Source organism: Eptatretus burgeri, chromosome 11, assembly GCF_056783735.1.
Source record: "Eptatretus burgeri isolate ZD-2024b chromosome 11, Ebu_testis_v1, whole genome shotgun sequence".
Classification (NCBI taxonomy): Eukaryota; Metazoa; Chordata; class Myxini; order Myxiniformes; family Myxinidae; genus Eptatretus; species Eptatretus burgeri.
The window spans coordinates 72,305,696-72,325,564 of NC_140971.1; positions in this window are offsets into that span (position 1 = coordinate 72,305,696).

The following is a 19,869-nucleotide window of genomic DNA, read 5'->3' on the forward strand; positions in this document are numbered from 1 at the left end:
TTGTTCTAGCATGGTTCACACCACAGTATAGCAGGGACATTATACCCCAAAATCTGCTTCTTCGCCAGTGCGTACTTGACAGCTCCACTCGGCTGCACCTGATACGGTCGGTTAAGCAAGTTCGCATCGATGGCGTGATTCACCGATAACGTGACCACGAATTCCTAGTTAAACGGTTGTCAGACGGAGGACACTGGGTCGCGTGGTAAAGTTAATGGTGTTTGCGGTCGATTCGCGACCCCACCACGACACGAAGTTATTCGTGTGTGACAGCCTGCGATTCCTGGTAAGTCCAGAGAGGAACTAGGGACAGCCCCTCCCTCGTAGCTCCCCCAGGGGACGTGACTACATATATATATATATATATATATATATATATATATATAAAATATTATTACGGGTCGGGGTTCAAGTACGGACAACTCGTGGTTAACTAGGTGGCGTTCATTATTCTAAAGCAACCCACCACACCACAACGTTAATTGTGAGCAGTGGCCCCAAGTCCGGCTCTTCGGAGGACAACTGGGGATTAAACCCCCTGAGTAACAAACTGGTGTCCGGTGGCAAACCCGTGGCCATACCAATATATATATATATATATATATATATATATATATATATATATATATATATATATATATATATATATATATATATATATATATATATATATATATATATATATATATATATATATATATATATATATATATATATATATATATATATATATATATATATATATATATATATATATATATATATATATATATATATATATATATGCCTGGTGTTGGCGCAGTGGTTAGGGCAGTGGCTTGGGATCCAAAAGGTCCTGAGTTCAAGCCCCGTTGGGCCACTGAATTAATACACCAAGGGGTTGACTCAGCCTGTCATCCTTCCGAGGTCGACGAAATGAGTACCAGTATACTGGGCCGGTGTATACCCCGGTTAAAATAGGTGTACTATATCCCTGTGTCGTAAGAGGTGACCAGGGTTGTGTCAGGAAGGGCATCCGGCGTAAAACATGTGCCAAATCACGATGCGGATCATACGGATGATCCGCTGTGGCGACCCCTAACGGGAGCAGCCGAAAGAAGAAGAAGAAATATATATATATATATATATATATATATATATATATATATATATATATATATATATATATACACATATATACATATTGTTGCGGTATTCGCGCCCGCCGGCGTGCGAACGGCCACGTAACTCGAATCGCGGCACGTCGCCCACCGGACGGACAATCCAGTCGTGACCCTCTCGGACTAACGCCGGGAACCAGTCACGGGTGGACCTTTTGGTCTCACCGCGATCGAGCCAATCAGCCCCCGCGTGGGATAGGGTTGCTCGCCAAATTCGACCTACCTAAGTACCCACGCGGAGGGTAGACCGGGCGATCGCACCTCGCCGCAGGTCGACTTCGGACACGGGCCACTTAAGCGACCCGTTCCGTACTATCAGAATAACCAAGCGGTGTTATCGTCGACCTCGACGGTTCGATTAATTATCGGGCGTACTCAGCCCACTACCAACCCTTTACGTGAAGCAAGATGAGGATTCAATGGAGGAAAAGACGAAGCGAAGCGGGAGAACAGTTCAACAATAAAGCACATTTATTCGCGGCACACGGGAAGCACACAAATACAATTCCACCAAATGCACACAAAAAAAAGAAAACACTTCCATTTACACAAAAAGCAAATATAAAAGTGAAAACACAGTGCAGAGCTAATACCGACTACCGAGCACACGGCAACACTTATACAATTCTACTTCACAGTCGGCGCCGACAACACATACCCAAAACCAAGGAAAAGAATATCCTCAAGAATGAGGCGGGCCTGAGGCCGAGACCGGGTCGGGCCTACCCGTCTGGTGATGAGACGCGGAGCGGCGATGGCCCCGCAACCCGCGGGCCTCGTGGACGGTGTCTGGTAGGGGGTGGGAACGGGGCCCCCTTGGTCGCACTATCTCAGCGCGGGGGGAAACAGGAGGGGGTTGCTGATGCTCGGGGTATAGAGGATCTTTATTATCCCTGGTGTGCGTCTCCACCTCGGCCAGGTCGCGCTGCCGGCCTCCCTCGGGCGTGCAGCTCCTGGCACCGACGCGAGCACCCCCTCGTCCGACTCTCTTCAGCTTCTCCAGCCACTGCAGGCTTCGGGCTCCAGACTTCCACACTCGTCCCCTCCGTTCCGACTCCTTCTCCTTCTCGTTCTCGTTCTCCTTTTTCTTTTTCTGACTGACGAACACCGTCCTTTTATCCCCCCGTAACTTCGCCTTTGACCCCCTCCCTTTGACCTTTCACCTCGCTCCCCATTGGCCCGAGAAAAAGTGGGCGTGAAGGCTTTTTGATCCACAAATTTGCATATATCGATCGCCCTGGGGGCGGGGCCAATTCGCCCCTCGCTCACCGATTGGACGGCAAAAAGTGGGCGTGTGTCGTTTTTGATCCGTTTTTGAAGCACAAAATCCGTGATTTTGTACACGCGGTTCGACGCGCGCTCTGCACGAATCCAACACCGGTACCCACAGCGGGGCAAGAACGGTGGCGATGCTACGGTTGCGAGGTGTGACGTGAAGGTCGTGGCGGTTGTGGTGAAGCGGTGGTTGTGGTCGGTGGTTGATGTTGTGGTTGTGATCATGGCGGTTGGTCCAAAATAAAGATAGTGAAAGAAAAACGGCTATCCTGAAGAGTCGCAGCTCGCATAAATGACATGTATTCCCACTAGACAACGGGTTTGGACCTAACTACACATGTACTTACCGAGATACCTCACCTAAGGGACCTGAATGGTGGTTTGCGAATTTGGTAACCACAACAATATATATGGCTTTAATGGTGACAAAAGACAGTGAGGTGTGCAATGCAGTTACTCATTCGTCATACTGCACTACTGCTGTTTCGTGTCATCAAAACTATTCACTTATTTTACTATTCGATTTGCTATACTGCATCATTGTACTTCTGAGACACAAACTAAAACGGCATTCAGTCGAACGCACACCTCCGCCAGGCTGAACAGTTTACATTATTTATCAGTCTGATAGGCCGGATCTACAGGTGGACCTCAACCAAAATCTAATCGGTTTGTTCTTGTTACCTTCCCAAACTCATCCACATATTTTTGTCATAATGGTTCGACAACCTTCTGAGATATCATGCCATATATTGTTTTTGACCCCATCTCTCAATGGTGAAAAATCACTTCAAATTTTAAAAAAAATATACTATCCGGATCCGGATCTTCACCAAAATCAAATCAATTCATATCACAGACCCAACCAAAATCAAATCAATTCTTATCACACACCCAAGCAAAACCGTCCTTATCACAAACCCAACCAAAACCGTCCTTATCACATACCCAACCAAAACTGTCCCGATGACATACCCAACCAAAACCGTCCTTATCACATACCCAACCAAAACCGTCCTTATCACACACCCAACCAAAACTGTCCTTATCACATAGCCAACCAAAACTGTCCTTATCACATACCCAACCAAAACCGTCCTTATCACACACCCAACCAAAACCGTCCTTATCACATACCCAACCAAAACCGTCCTTATCACAAACCCAACCAAAACTGTCCTTATCACATACCCAACCAAAACCGTCCTTATGACATACCCAACCAAAACCGTCCTTATCACATACCCAACCAAAACCGTCCTTATCACACACCCAACCAAAACCGTCCTTATCACATACCCAACCAAAACTGTCCTTATCACATACCCAACCAAAATCGTCCTTATGACATACCCAACCAAAACCGTCCTTATCACATACCCAACCAAAACTGTCCTTATCACATACCCAACCAAAACCGTCCTTATGACATACCCAACCAAAACCGTCCTGATGATATACCCAACCAAAACCGTCCTGATGACATACCTAACCAAAACCGTCCTGATGACATACCCAACCAAAACTGTCCTTATCACATACCCAACCAAAACCGTCCTTATGACATACCCAACCAAAACCGTCCTGATGACATACCCAACCAAAACCGTCCTTATCACATACCCAACCAAAACCGTCCTTATGACATACCCAACCAAAACCGTCCTTATCACATACCCAACCAAAACCGTCCTTATCACACACCCAACCAAAACCATCCTTATCACATACCCAACCAAAACTGTCCTTATCACATACCCAACCAAAATCGTCCTTATGACATACCCAACCAAAACCGTCCTTATCACATACCCAACCAAAACTGTCCTTATCACATACCCAACCAAAACCGTCCTTATGACATACCCAACCAAAACCGTCCTGATGATATACCCAACCAAAACCGTCCTGATGACATACCCAACCAAAACTGTCCTTATCACATACCCAACCAAATCCGTCCTTATCACATACCCAACCAAATCCGTCCTTATCACATTCCTAACCAAAACCGTCCTTATCACATCCCCAACCAAAACCGTCCTTATCACATACCCAACCAAAACCGTCCTTATCACATACCCAACCAAAACCGTCCTTGTCACACACCCAACCAAAACTGTCCTTATCACAGACCCAACCAAAACTGTCCTGATCACATATCCAACCAAAACTGTCCTTATCACATACCCAACCAAAACCGTCCTTATCACATACCCAACCAAAACCGTCCTTATCACATACCCAACCAAAACTGTCCTTATCACATACCCAACCAAAACCGTCCTTATGACATACCCAACCAAAACCGTCCTTATCACATACCCAACCAAAACCGTCCTTATCACACACCCAACCAAAACCGTCCTTATCACATACCCAACCAAAACTGTCCTTATCACATACCCAACCAAAATCGTCCTTATGACATACCCAACCAAAACCGTCCTTATCACATACCCAACCAAAACTGTCCTTATCACATACCCAACCAAAACCGTCCTTATGACATACCCAACCAAAACCGTCCTGATGATATACCCAACCAAAACCGTCCTGATGACATACCCAACCAAAACTGTCCTTATCACAGACCCAACCAAATCCGTCCTTATCACATACCCAACCAAATCCGTCCTTATCACATTCCTAACCAAAACCGTCCTTATCACATACCCAACCAAAACCGTCCTTATCACATACCCAACCAAAACTGTCCTTGTCACACACCCAACCAAAACTGTCCTTATCACAGACCCAACCAAAACTGTCCTTATCACATATCCAACCAAAACTGTCCTTATCACATACCCAACCAAAACCGTCCTTATCACATACCCAACCAAAACCGTCCTTATCACATACCCAACCAAAACCGTCTTTATCACATACCCAACCAAAACCGTCCTTATCACATACCCAACCAAAACCGTCCTTATCACATACCCAACCAAAACCGTCCTTATCACATACCCAACCAAAACCGTCCTTATCACATACCCAACCAAAACCGTCCTTATCACATACCCAACCAAAACCGTCCTTATCACATGCCCAACCAAAACCGTCCTTATCACACACCCAACCAAAACTGTCCTTATCACATACCCAACCAAAACCGTCCTTATCACATACCCAACCAAAACTGTCCTTATCACATACCCAACCAAAATCGTCCTTATGACATACCCAACCAAAACCATCCTTATCACATACCCAACCAAAACTGTCCTTATCACATACCCAACCAAAACCGTCCTGATGACATACCCAACCAAAACCGTCCTGATGACATACCCAACCAAAACCGTCCTTATCACATACCCAACCAAAACCGTCCTTATGACATACCCAACCAAAACCGTCCTGATGACATACCCAACCAAAACCGTCCTTATCACATACCCAACCAAAACCGTCCTTATCACATACCCAACCAAAACCGTCCTTTTCACACACCCAACCAAAACTGTCCTTATCACATACCCAACCAAAACTGTCCTTATCACATACCCAACCAAAACTGTCCTTATCACATACCCAACCAAAACCGTCCTGATGACATACCTAACCAAAACCGTCCTGATGACATACCCAACCAAAACTGTCCTTATCACATACCCAACCAAAACCGTCCTTATGACATACCCAACCAAAACCGTCCTGATGACATACCCAACCAAAACCGTCCTTATCACATACCCAACCAAAACCGTCCTTATCACATACCCAACCAAAACCATCCTTATCACACACCCAACCAAAACTGTCCTTATCACATACCCAACCAAAACTGTCCTTATCACATACCCAACCAAAACTGTCCTTATCACATACCCAACCAAAACCATCCTTATCACATACCCAACCAAAACTGTCCTTATCACATACCCAACCAAAACTGTCCTTATCACATACCCAACCAAAACCGTCCTTATCACATACCCAACCAAAACCGTCCTTATGACATACCCAACCAAAACCGTCCTTATCACATACCCAACCAAAACCGTCCTTATCACATACGCAACCAAAACCGTCCTTATGACATACCCAACCAAACGCGTCCTTATCACATACCCAACCAAAACCGTCCTTATGACATACCCAACCAAAACCGTCCTGATGACATACCCAACCAAAACTGTCCTGATGACATACCCAACCAAAACCGTCCTGATGACATACCCAACCAAAACTGTCCTTATCACATACCCAACCAAAACTGTCCTTATCACATACCCAACCAAAACCGTCCTTATCACATACCCAACCAAAACTGTCCTTATCACATACCCAACCAAAACCGTCCTTATCACATACCCAACCAAAACCGTCCTTATGACATACCCAACCAAAACCGTCCTTATGACATACCCAACCAAAACCGTCCTGATGACATACCCAACCAAAACCGTCCTGATGACATACCCAACCAAAACCGTCCTGATGACATACCCAACCAAAACTGTCCTTATCACATACCCAACCAAATCCGTCCTTATCACATACCCAACCAAATCCGTCCTTATCACATTCCTAACCAAAACCGTCCTTATCACATACCCAACCAAAACCGTCCTTATCACATACCCAACCAAAACCGTCCTTATCACATACCCAACCAAAACCGTCCTTATCACATACCCAACCAAAACCGTCCTTATCACATAACCAAACAAAACCGTCCTTATGACATACCCAACCAAAACCGTCCTTCTGACATACCCAACCAAAACCGTCCTTCTGACATACCCAACCAAAACCGTCCTTATCACATACCCAACCAAAACCGTCCTGATGACATACCCAACCAAAACCGTCCTTATCACATACCCAACCAAAACCGTCCTTATCACATACCCAACCAAAACCATCCTTATCACACGCCCAACCAAAACTGTCCTTATCACATACCCAACCAAAACTGTCCTTATCACATACCCAACCAAAACTGTCCTTATCACATACCCAACCAAAACCGTCCTTATCACATACCCAACCAAAACTGTCCTTATCACATACCCAACCAAAACTGTCCTTATCACATACCCAACCAAAACCGTCCTTATCACATACCCAACCAAAACCGTCCTTATGACATACCCAACCAAAACCGTCCTTATCACATACCCAACCAAAACCGTCCTTATCACATAGCGAGCCAAAACCGTCCTTATCACATACCCAACCAAAACCGTCCTTATGACATACCCAACCAAAACCGTCCTTATGACATACCCAACCAAAACCGTCCTTATGACATACCCAACCAAATCCGTCCTGATGACATACCCAACCAAATCCGTCCTGATGACATACCCAACCAAAACTGTCCTTGTCACATACCCAACCAAATCCGTCCTTATCACATACCCAACCAAATCCGTCCTTATCACATTCCTAACCAAAACCGTCCTTATCACATACCCAACCAAAACCGTCCTGATGACATACCCAACCAAAACCGTCGTTATCACATACCCAACCAAAACCGTCCTTATCACATACCCAACCAAAACCGTCCTTATCACATTACCAAACAAAACCGTCCTTATGACATACCCAACCAAAACCGTCCTTCTGACATACCCAACCAAAACCGTCCTTCTGACATACCCAACCAAAACCGTCCTTATCACATACCCAACCAAAACCGTCCTGATGACATACCCAACCAAAACCGTCCTTATCACATACCCAACCAAAACCGTCCTTATCACATACCCAACCAAAACCATCCTTATCACACACCCAACCAAAACTGTCCTTATCACATACCCAACCAAAACTGTCCTTATCACATACCCAACCAAAACTGTCCTTATCACATACCCAACCAAAACCGTCCTTATCACATACCCAACCAAAACTGTCCTTATCACATACCCAACCAAAACTGTCCTTATCACATACCCAACCAAAACCGTCCTTATCACATACCCAACCAAAACCGTCCTTATGACATACCCAACCAAAACCGTCCTTATGACATACCCAACCAAAACCGTCCTGATGACATACCCAACCAAAACCGTCCTGATGACATACCCAACCAAAACCATCCTGATGACATACCCAACCAAAACTGTCCTTATCACATACCCAACCAAATCCGTCCTTATCACATACCCAACCAAATCCGTCCTTATCACATTCCTAACCAAAACCGTCCTTATCACATACCCAACCAAAACCGTCCTTATCACATACCCAACCAAAACCGTCGTTATCACATACCCAACCAAAACCGTCCTTATCACATACCCAACCAAAACCGTCCTTATCACATAACCAAACAAAACCGTCCTTATGACATACCCAACCAAAACCGTCCTTCTGACATACCCAACCAAAACCGTCCTTCTGACATACCCAACCAAAACCGTCCTTATCACATACCCAACCAAAACCGTCCTGATGACATACCCAACCAAAACCGTCCTTATCACATACCCAACCAAAACCGTCCTTATCACATACCCAACCAAAACCATCCTTATCACACACCCAACCAAAACTGTCCTTATCACATACCCAACCAAAACTGTCCTTATCACATACCCAACCAAAACTGTCCTTATCACATACCCAACCAAAACTGTCCTTATCACATACCCAACCAAAACCGTCCTGATGACATACCTAACCAAAACCGTCCTGATGACATACCCAACCAAAACTGTCCTTATCACATACCCAACCAAAACCGTCCTTATGACATACCCAACCAAAACCGTCCTGATGACATACCCAACCAAAACCGTCCTTATCACATACCCAACCAAAACCGTCCTTATCACATACCCAACCAAAACCATCCTTATCACACACCCAACCAAAACTGTCCTTATCACATACCCAACCAAAACTGTCCTTATCACATACCCAACCAAAACTGTCCTTATCACATACCCAACCAAAACCATCCTTATCACATACCCAACCAAAACTGTCCTTATCACATACCCAACCAAAACTGTCCTTATCACATACCCAACCAAAACAGTCCTTATCACATACCCAACCAAAACCGTCCTTATGACATACCCAACCAAAACCGTCCTTATCACATACCCAACCAAAACCGTCCTTATCACATACCCAACCAAAACCGTCCTTATGACATACCCAACCAAAACCGTCCTTATCACATACCCAACCAAAACCGTCCTTATGACATACCCAACCAAAACCGTCCTGATGACATACCCAACCAAAACCGTCCTGATGACATACCCAACCAAAACCGTCCTGATGACATACCCAACCAAAACTGTCCTTATCACATACCCAACCAAATCCGTCCTTATCACATACCCAACCAAATCCGTCCTTATCACATTCCTAACCAAAACCGTCCTTATCACATACCCAACCAAAACCGTCCTTATCACATACCCAACCAAAACCGTCGTTATCACATACCCAACCAAAACCGTCCTTATCACATACCCAACCAAAACCGTCCTTATCACATAACCAAACAAAACCGTCCTTATGACATACCCAACCAAAACCGTCCTTCTGACATACCCAACCAAAACCGTCCTTATCACATACCCAACCAAAACCGTCCTGATGACATACCCAACCAAAACCGTCCTTATCACATACCCAACCAAAACCGTCCTTATCACATACCCAACCAAAACCTTCCTTATCACACACCCAACCAAAACTGTCCTTATCACATACCCAACCAAAACTGTCCTTATCACATACCCAACCAAAACCGTCCTTATCACATACCCAACCAAAACCGTCCTTATGACATACCCAACCAAAACCGTCCTTATGACATACCCAACCAAAACCGTCCTTATGACATACCCAACCAAAACCGTCCTGATGACATACCCAACCAAAACCGTCCTGATGACATACCCAACCAAAACCGTCCTGATGACATACCCAACCAAAACTGTCCTTATCACATACCCAACCAAATCCGTCCTTATCACATACCCAACCAAATCCGTCCTTATCACATTCCTAACCAAAACCGTCCTTATCACATACCCAACCAAAACCGTCCTTATCACATACCCAACCAAAACCGTCGTTATCACATACCCAACCAAAACCGTCCTTATCACATACCCAACCAAAACCGTCCTTATCACATAACCAAACAAAACCGTCCTTATGACATACCCAACCAAAACCGTCCTTCTGACATACCCAACCAAAACCGTCCTTCTGACATACCCAACCAAAACCGTCCTTATCACATACCCAACCAAAACCGTCCTGATGACATACCCAACCAAAACCGTCCTTATCACATACCCAACCAAAACCGTCCTTATCACATACCCAACCAAAACCATCCTTATCACACGCCCAACCAAAACTGTCCTTATCACATACCCAACCAAAACTGTCCTTATCACATACCCAACCAAAACTGTCCTTATCACATACCCAACCAAAACCGTCCTTATCACATACCCAACCAAAACTGTCCTTATCACATACCCAACCAAAACTGTCCTTATCACATACCCAACCAAAACCGTCCTTATCACATACCCAACCAAAACCGTCCTTATGACATACCCAACCAAAACCGTCCTTATCACATACCCAACCAAAACCGTCCTTATCACATACCCAACCAAAACCGTCCTTATCACATACCCAACCAAAACCGTCCTTATGACATACCCAACCAAAACCGTCCTATCACATACCCAACCAAAACCGTCCTTATGACATACCCAACCAAAACCGTCCTGATGACATACCCAACCAAAACCGTCCTGATGACATACCCAACCAAAACTGTCCTTATCACATACCCAACCAAATCCGTCCTTATCACATACCCAACCAAATCCGTCCTTATCACATTCCTAACCAAAACCGTCCTTATCACATACCCAACCAAAACCGTCCTGATGACATACCCAACCAAAACCGTCGTTATCACATACCCAACCAAAACCGTCCTTATCACATACCCAACCAAAACCGTCCTTATCACATTACCAAACAAAACCGTCCTTATGACATACCCAACCAAAACCGTCCTTCTGACATACCCAACCAAAACCGTCCTTCTGACATACCCAACCAAAACCGTCCTTATCACATAACCAACCAAAACCGTCCTGATGACACACCCAACCAAAACCGTCCTTATCACATACCCAACCAAAACCGTCCTTATCACATACCCAACCAAAACCATCCTTATCACACACCCAACCAAAACTGTCCTTATCACATACCCAACCAAAACTGTCCTTATCACATACCCAACCAAAACTGTCCTTATCACATACCCAACCAAAACCGTCCTTATCACATACCCAACCAAAACTGTCCTTATCACATACCCAACCAAAACTGTCCTTATCACATACCCAACCAAAACCGTCCTTATCACATACCCAACCAAAACCGTCCTTATGACATACCCAACCAAAACCGTCCTTATGACATACCCAACCAAAACCGTCCTGATGACATACCCAACCAAAACCGTCCTGATGACATACCCAACCAAAACCATCCTGATGACATACCCAACCAAAACTGTCCTTATCACATACCCAACCAAATCCGTCCTTATCACATACCCAACCAAATCCGTCCTTATCACATTCCTAACCAAAACCGTCCTTATCACATACCCAACCAAAACCGTCCTTATCACATACCCAACCAAAACCGTCGTTATCACATACCCAACCAAAACCGTCCTTATCACATACCCAACCAAAACCGTCCTTATCACATAACCAAACAAAACCGTCCTTATGACATACCCAACCAAAACCGTCCTTCTGACATACCCAACCAAAACCGTCCTTCTGACATACCCAACCAACACCGTCCTTATCACATACCCAACCAAAACCGCACTGATGACATACCCAACCAAAACCGTCCTTATCACATACCCAACCAAAACCGTGCTTATCACATACCCAACCAAAACCATCCTTATCACACACCCAACCAAAACTGTCCTTATCACATACCCAACCAAAACTGTCCTTATCACATACCCAACCAAAACTGTCCTTATCACATACCCAACCAAAACTGTCCTTATCACATACCCAACCAAAACCGTCCTGATGACATACCTAACCAAAACCGTCCTGATGACATACCCAACCAAAACTGTCCTTATCACATACCCAACCAAAACCGTCCTTATGACATACCCAACCAAAACCGTCCTGATGACATACCCAACCAAAACCGTCCTTATCACATACCCAACCAAAACCGTCCTTATCACATACCCAACCAAAACCATCCTTATCACACACCCAACCAAAACTGTCCTTATCACATACCCAACCAAAACTGTCCTTATCACATACCCAACCAAAACTGTCCTTATCACATACCCAACCAAAACCATCCTTATCACATACCCAACCAAAACTGTCCTTATCACATACCCAACCAAAACTGTCCTTATCACATACCCAACCAAAACCGTCCTTATCACATACCCAACCAAAACCGTCCTTATGACATACCCAACCAAAACCGTCCTGATGACATACCCAACCAAAACCGTCCTGATGACATACCCAACCAAAACCGTCCTGATGACATACCCAACCAAAACTGTCCTTATCACATACCCAACCAAATCCGTCCTTATCACATACCCAACCAAATCCGTCCTTATCACATTCCTAACCAAAACCGTCCTTATCACATACCCAACCAAAACCGTCCTTATCACATACCCAACCAAAACCGTCGTTATCACATACCCAACCAAAACCGTCCTTATCACATACCCAACCAAAACCGTCCTTATCACATAACCAAACAAAACCGTCCTTATGACATACCCAACCAAAACCGTCCTTCTGACATACCCAACCAAAACCGTCCTTATCACATACCCAACCAAAACCGTCCTGATGACATACCCAACCAAAACCGTCCTTATCACATACCCAACCAAAACCGTCCTTATCACATACCCAACCAAAACCTTCCTTATCACACACCCAACCAAAACTGTCCTTATCACATACCCAACCAAAACTGTCCTTATCACATACCCAACCAAAACCGTCCTTATCACATACCCAACCAAAACTGTCCTTATCACATACCCAACCAAAACCGTCCTTATGACATACCCAACCAAAACCGTCCTGATGATATACCCAACCAAAACCGTCCTGATGACATACCTAACCAAAACCGTCCTGATGACATACCCAACCAAAACTGTCCTTATCACATACCCAACCAAAACCGTCCTTATGACATACCCAACCAAAACCGTCCTTATCACATACCCAACCAAAACCGTCGTTATCACATACCCAACCAAAACCGTCCTTATCACATACCCAACCAAAACCGTCCTTATCACATAACCAAACAAAACCGTCCTTATGACATACCCAACCAAAACCGTCCTTCTGACATACCCAACCAAAACCGTCCTTCTGACATACCCAACCAAAACCGTCCTTATCACATACCCAACCAAAACCGTCCTGATGACATACCCAACCAAAACCGTCCTTATCACATACCCAACCAAAACCGTCCTTATCACATACCCAACCAAAACCATCCTTATCACACACCCAACCAAAACTGTCCTTATCACATACCCAACCAAAACTGTCCTTATCACATACCCAACCAAAACTGTCCTTATCACATACCCAACCAAAACCGTCCTTATCACATACCCAACCAAAACTGTCCTTATCACATACCCAACCAAAACTGTCCTTATCACATACCCAACCAAAACCGTCCTTATCACATACCCAACCAAAACCGTCCTTATGACATACCCAACCAAAACCGTCCTTATCACATACCCAACCAAAATCGTCCTTATCACATACCCAACCAAAACCGTCCTTATCACATACCCAACCAAAACCGTCCTTATGACATACCCAACCAAAACCGTCCTATCACATACCCAACCAAAACCGTCCTTATGACATACCCAACCAAAACCGTCCTGATGACATACCCAACCAAAACCGTCCTGATGACATACCCAACCAAAACTGTCCTTATCACATACCCAACCAAATCCGTCCTTATCACATACCCAACCAAATCCGTCCTTATCACATTCCTAACCAAAACCGTCCTTATCACATACCCAACCAAAACCGTCCTGATGACATACCCAACCAAAACCGTCGTTATCACATACCCAACCAAAACCGTCCTTATCACATACCCAACCAAAACCGTCCTTATCACATTACCAAACAAAACCGTCCTTATGACATACCCAACCAAAACCGTCCTTCTGACATACCCAACCAAAACCGTCCTTCTGACATACCCAACCAAAACCGTCCTTATCACATACCCAACCAAAACCGTCCTGATGACATACCCAACCAAAACCGTCCTTATCACATACCCAACCAAAACCGTCCTTATCACATACCCAACCAAAACCATCCTTATCACACACCCAACCAAAACTGTCCTTATCACATACCCAACCAAAACTGTCCTTATCACATACCCAACCAAAACTGTCCTTATCACATACCCAACCAAAACCGTCCTTATCACATACCCAACCAAAACTGTCCTTATCACATACCCAACCAAAACTGTCCTTATCACATACCCAACCAAAACCGTCCTTATCACATACCCAACCAAAACCGTCCTTATGACATACCCAACCAAAACCGTCCTTATGACATACCCAACCAAAACCGTCCTGATGACATACCCAACCAAAACCGTCCTGATGACATACCCAACCAAAACCATCCTGATGACATACCCAACCAAAACTGTCCTTATCACATACCCAACCAAATCCGTCCTTATCACATACCCAACCAAATCCGTCCTTATCACATTCCTAACCAAAACCGTCCTTATCACATACCCAACCAAAACCGTCCTTATCACATACCCAACCAAAACCGTCGTTATCACATACCCAACCAAAACCGTCCTTATCACATACCCAACCAAAACCGTCCTTATCACATAACCAAACAAAACCGTCCTTATGACATACCCAACCAAAACCGTCCTTCTGACATACCCAACCAAAACCGTCCTTCTGACATACCCAACCAAAACCGTCCTTATCACATACCCAACCAAAACCGTCCTGATGAGATACCCAAGCAAAACCGTCCTTATCACATACCCAACCAAAACCGTCCTTATCACATACCCAACCAAAACCATCCTTATCACACACCCAACCAAAACTGTCCTTATCACATACCCAACCAAAACTGTCCTTATCACATACCCAACCAAAACTGTCCTTATCACATACCCAACCAAAACTGTCCTTATCACATACCCAACCAAAACCGTCCTGATGACATACCTAACCAAAACCGTCCTGATGACATACCCAACCAAAACTGTCCTTATCACATACCCAACCAAAACCGTCCTTATGACATACCCAACCAAAACCGTCCTGATGACATACCCAACCAAAACCGTCCTTATCACATACCCAACCAAAACCGTCCTTATCACATACCCAACCAAAACCATCCTTATCACACACCCAACCAAAACTGTCCTTATCACATACCCAACCAAAACTGTCCTTATCACATACCCAACCAAAACTGTCCTTATCACATACCCAACCAAAACCATCCTTATCACATACCCAACCAAAACTGTCCTTATCACATACCCAACCAAAACTGTCCTTATCACATACCCAACCAAAACCGTCCTTATCACATACCCAACCAAAACCGTCCTTATGACATACCCAACCAAAACCGTCCTTATCACATACCCAACCAAAACCGTCCTTATCACATACCCAACCAAAACCGTCCTTATGACATACCCAACCAAAACCGTCCTTATCACATACCCAACCAAAACCGTCCTTATGACATACCCAACCAAAACCGTCCTGATGACATACCCAACCAAAACCGTCCTGATGACATACCCAACCAAAACCGTCCTGATGACATACCCAACCAAAACTGTCCTTATCACATACCCAACCAAATCCGTCCTTATCACATACCCAACCAAATCCGTCCTTATCACATTCCTAACCAAAACCGTCCTTATCACATACCCAACCAAAACCGTCCTTATCACATACCCAACCAAAACCGTCGTTATCACATACCCAACCAAAACCGTCCTTATCACATACCCAACCAAAACCGGCCTTATCACATAACCAAACAAAACCGTCCTTATGACATACCCAACCAAAACCGTCCTTCTGACATACCCAACCAAAACCGTCCTTATCACATACCCAACCAAAACCGTCCTGAGGACATACCCAACCAAAACCGTCCTTATCACATACCCAACCAAAACCGTGCTTATCACATACCCAACCAAAACCTTCCTTATCACACACCCAACCAAAACTGTCCTTATCACATACCCAACCAAAACTGTCCTTATCACATACCCAACCAAAACCGTCCTTATCACATACCCAACCAAAACCGTCCTTATGGCATACCCAACCAAAACCGTCCTTATGACATACCCAACCAAAACCGTCCTGATGACATACCCAACCAAAACCGTCCTGATGACATACCCAACCAAAACCGTCCTGATGACATACCCAACCAAAACTGTCCTTATCACATACCCAACCAAATCCGTCCTTATCACATACCCAACCAAATCCGTCCTTATCACATTCCTAACCAAAACCGTCCTTATCACATACCCAACCAAAACCGTCCTTATCACATACCCAACCAAAACCGTCGTTATCACATACCCAACCAAAACCGTCCTTATCACATACCCAACCAAAACCGTCCTTATCACATAACCAAACAAAACCGTCCTTATGACATACCCAACCAAAACCGTCCTTCTGACATACCCAACCAAAACCGTCCTTCTGACATACCCAACCAAAACCGTCCTTATCACATACCCAACCAAAACCGTCCTGATGACATACCCAACCAAAACCGTCCTTATCACATACCCAACCAAAACCGTCCTTATCACATACCCAACCAAAACCATCCTTATCACACGCCCAACCAAAACTGTCCTTATCACATACCCAACCAAAACTGTCCTTATCACATATCCAACCAAAACTGTCCTTATCACATATCTAACCAAAACCGTCCTTATCACATACCCAACCAATGCCGTCCTTATGACATACTCAACCAAAACCGTCCTTTTCACATCCCCAACCAAAACCGTACTTATCATATATGCAACCAAAACCGTCCTTATGACATACCCAACCAAAACCGTCCTTATCACATACCCAACCAAAACCGTCCTTATCACATACCCAACCAAAACCGTCCTTATCACATACCCAACCAAAACCGTCCTTATGACATACCCAACCAAAACCGTCCTATCACATACCCAACCAAAACCGTCCTTATGACATACCCAACCAAAACCGTCCTGATGACATACCCAACCAAAACCGTCCTGATGACATACCCAACCAAAACTGTCCTTATCACATACCCAACCAAATCCGTCCTTATCACATACCCAACCAAATCCGTCCTTATCACATTCCTAACCAAAACCGTCCTTATCACATACCCAACCAAAACCGTCCTGATGACATACCCAACCAAAACCGTCGTTATCACATACCCAACCAAAACCGTCCTTATCACATACCCAACCAAAACCGTCCTTATCACATTACCAAACAAAACCGTCCTTATGACATACCCAACCAAAACCGTCCTTCTGACATACCCAACCAAAACCGTCCTTCTGACATACCCAACCAAAACCGTCCTTATCACATACCCAACCAAAACCGTCCTGATGACATACCCAACCAAAACCGTCCTTATCACATACCCAACCAAACCCGTCCTTATCACATACCCAACCAAAACCATGCTTATCCCACACCCAACCAAAACTGTCCTTATCACATACCCAACCAAAACTGTCCTTATCACATACCCAACCAAAACTGTCCTTATCACATACCCAACCAAAACCGTCCTTATCACATACCCAACCAAAACTGTCCTTATCACATACCCAACCAAAACTGTCCTTATCACATACCCAACCAAAACCGTCCTTATCACATACCCAACCAAAACCGTCCTTATGACATACCCAACCAAAACCGTCCTTATGACATACCCAACCAAAACCGTCCTGATGACATACCCAACCAAAACCGTCCTGATGACATACCCAACCAAAACCATCCTGATGACATACCCAACCAAAACTGTCCTTATCACATACCCAACCAAATCCGTCCTTATCACATACCCAACCAAATCCGTCCTTATCACATTCCTAACCAAAACCGTCCTTATCACATACCCAACCAAAACCGTCCTTATCACATACCCAACCAAAACCGTCGTTATCACATACCCAACCAAAACCGTCCTTATCACATACCCAACCAAAACCGTCCTTATCACATAACCAAACAAAACCGTCCTTATGACATACCCAACCAAAACCGTCCTTCTGACATACCCAACCAAAACCGTCCTTCTGACATACCCAACCAAAACCGTCCTTATCACATACCCAACCAAAACCGTCCTGATGACATACCCAACCAAAACCGTCCTTATCACATACCCAACCAAAACCGTCCTTATCACATACCCAACCAAAACCATCCTTATCACACACCCAACCAAAACTGTCCTTATCACATACCCAACCAAAACTGTCCTTATCACATACCCAACCAAAACTGTCCTTATCACATACCCAACCAAAACCGTCCTTATCACATACCCAACCAAAACTGTCCTTATCACATACCCAACCAAAACTGTCCTTATCACATACCCAACCAAAACCGTCCTTATCACATACCCAACCAAAACCGTCCTTATGACATACCCAACCAAAACCGTCCTTATCACATACCCAACCAAAACCGTCCTTATCACATACCCAACCAAAACCGTCCTTATGACATACCCAACCAAAACCGTCCTATCACATACCCAACCAAAACCGTCCTGATGACATACCCAACCAAAACCGTCCTGATGACATACCCAACCAAAACTGTCCTTATCACATACCCAACCAAATCCGTCCTTATCACATACCCAACCAAATCCGTCCTTATCACATTCCTAACCAAAACCGTCCTTATCACATACCCAACCAAAACCGTCCTTATCACATACCCAACCAAAACCGTCGTTATCACATACCCAACCAAAACCGTCCTTATCACATACCCAACCAAAACCGTCCTTATCACATAACCAAACAAAACCGTCCTTATGACATACCCAACCAAAACCGTCCTTCTGACATACCCAACCAAAACCGTCCTTCTGACATACCCAACCAAAACCGTCCTTCTGACATACCCAACCAAAACCATCCTTATCACATACCCAACCAAAACCGTCCTTATCACATACCCAACCAAACCGTCCTTATCACATACCCAACCAAAACTGTCCTTATC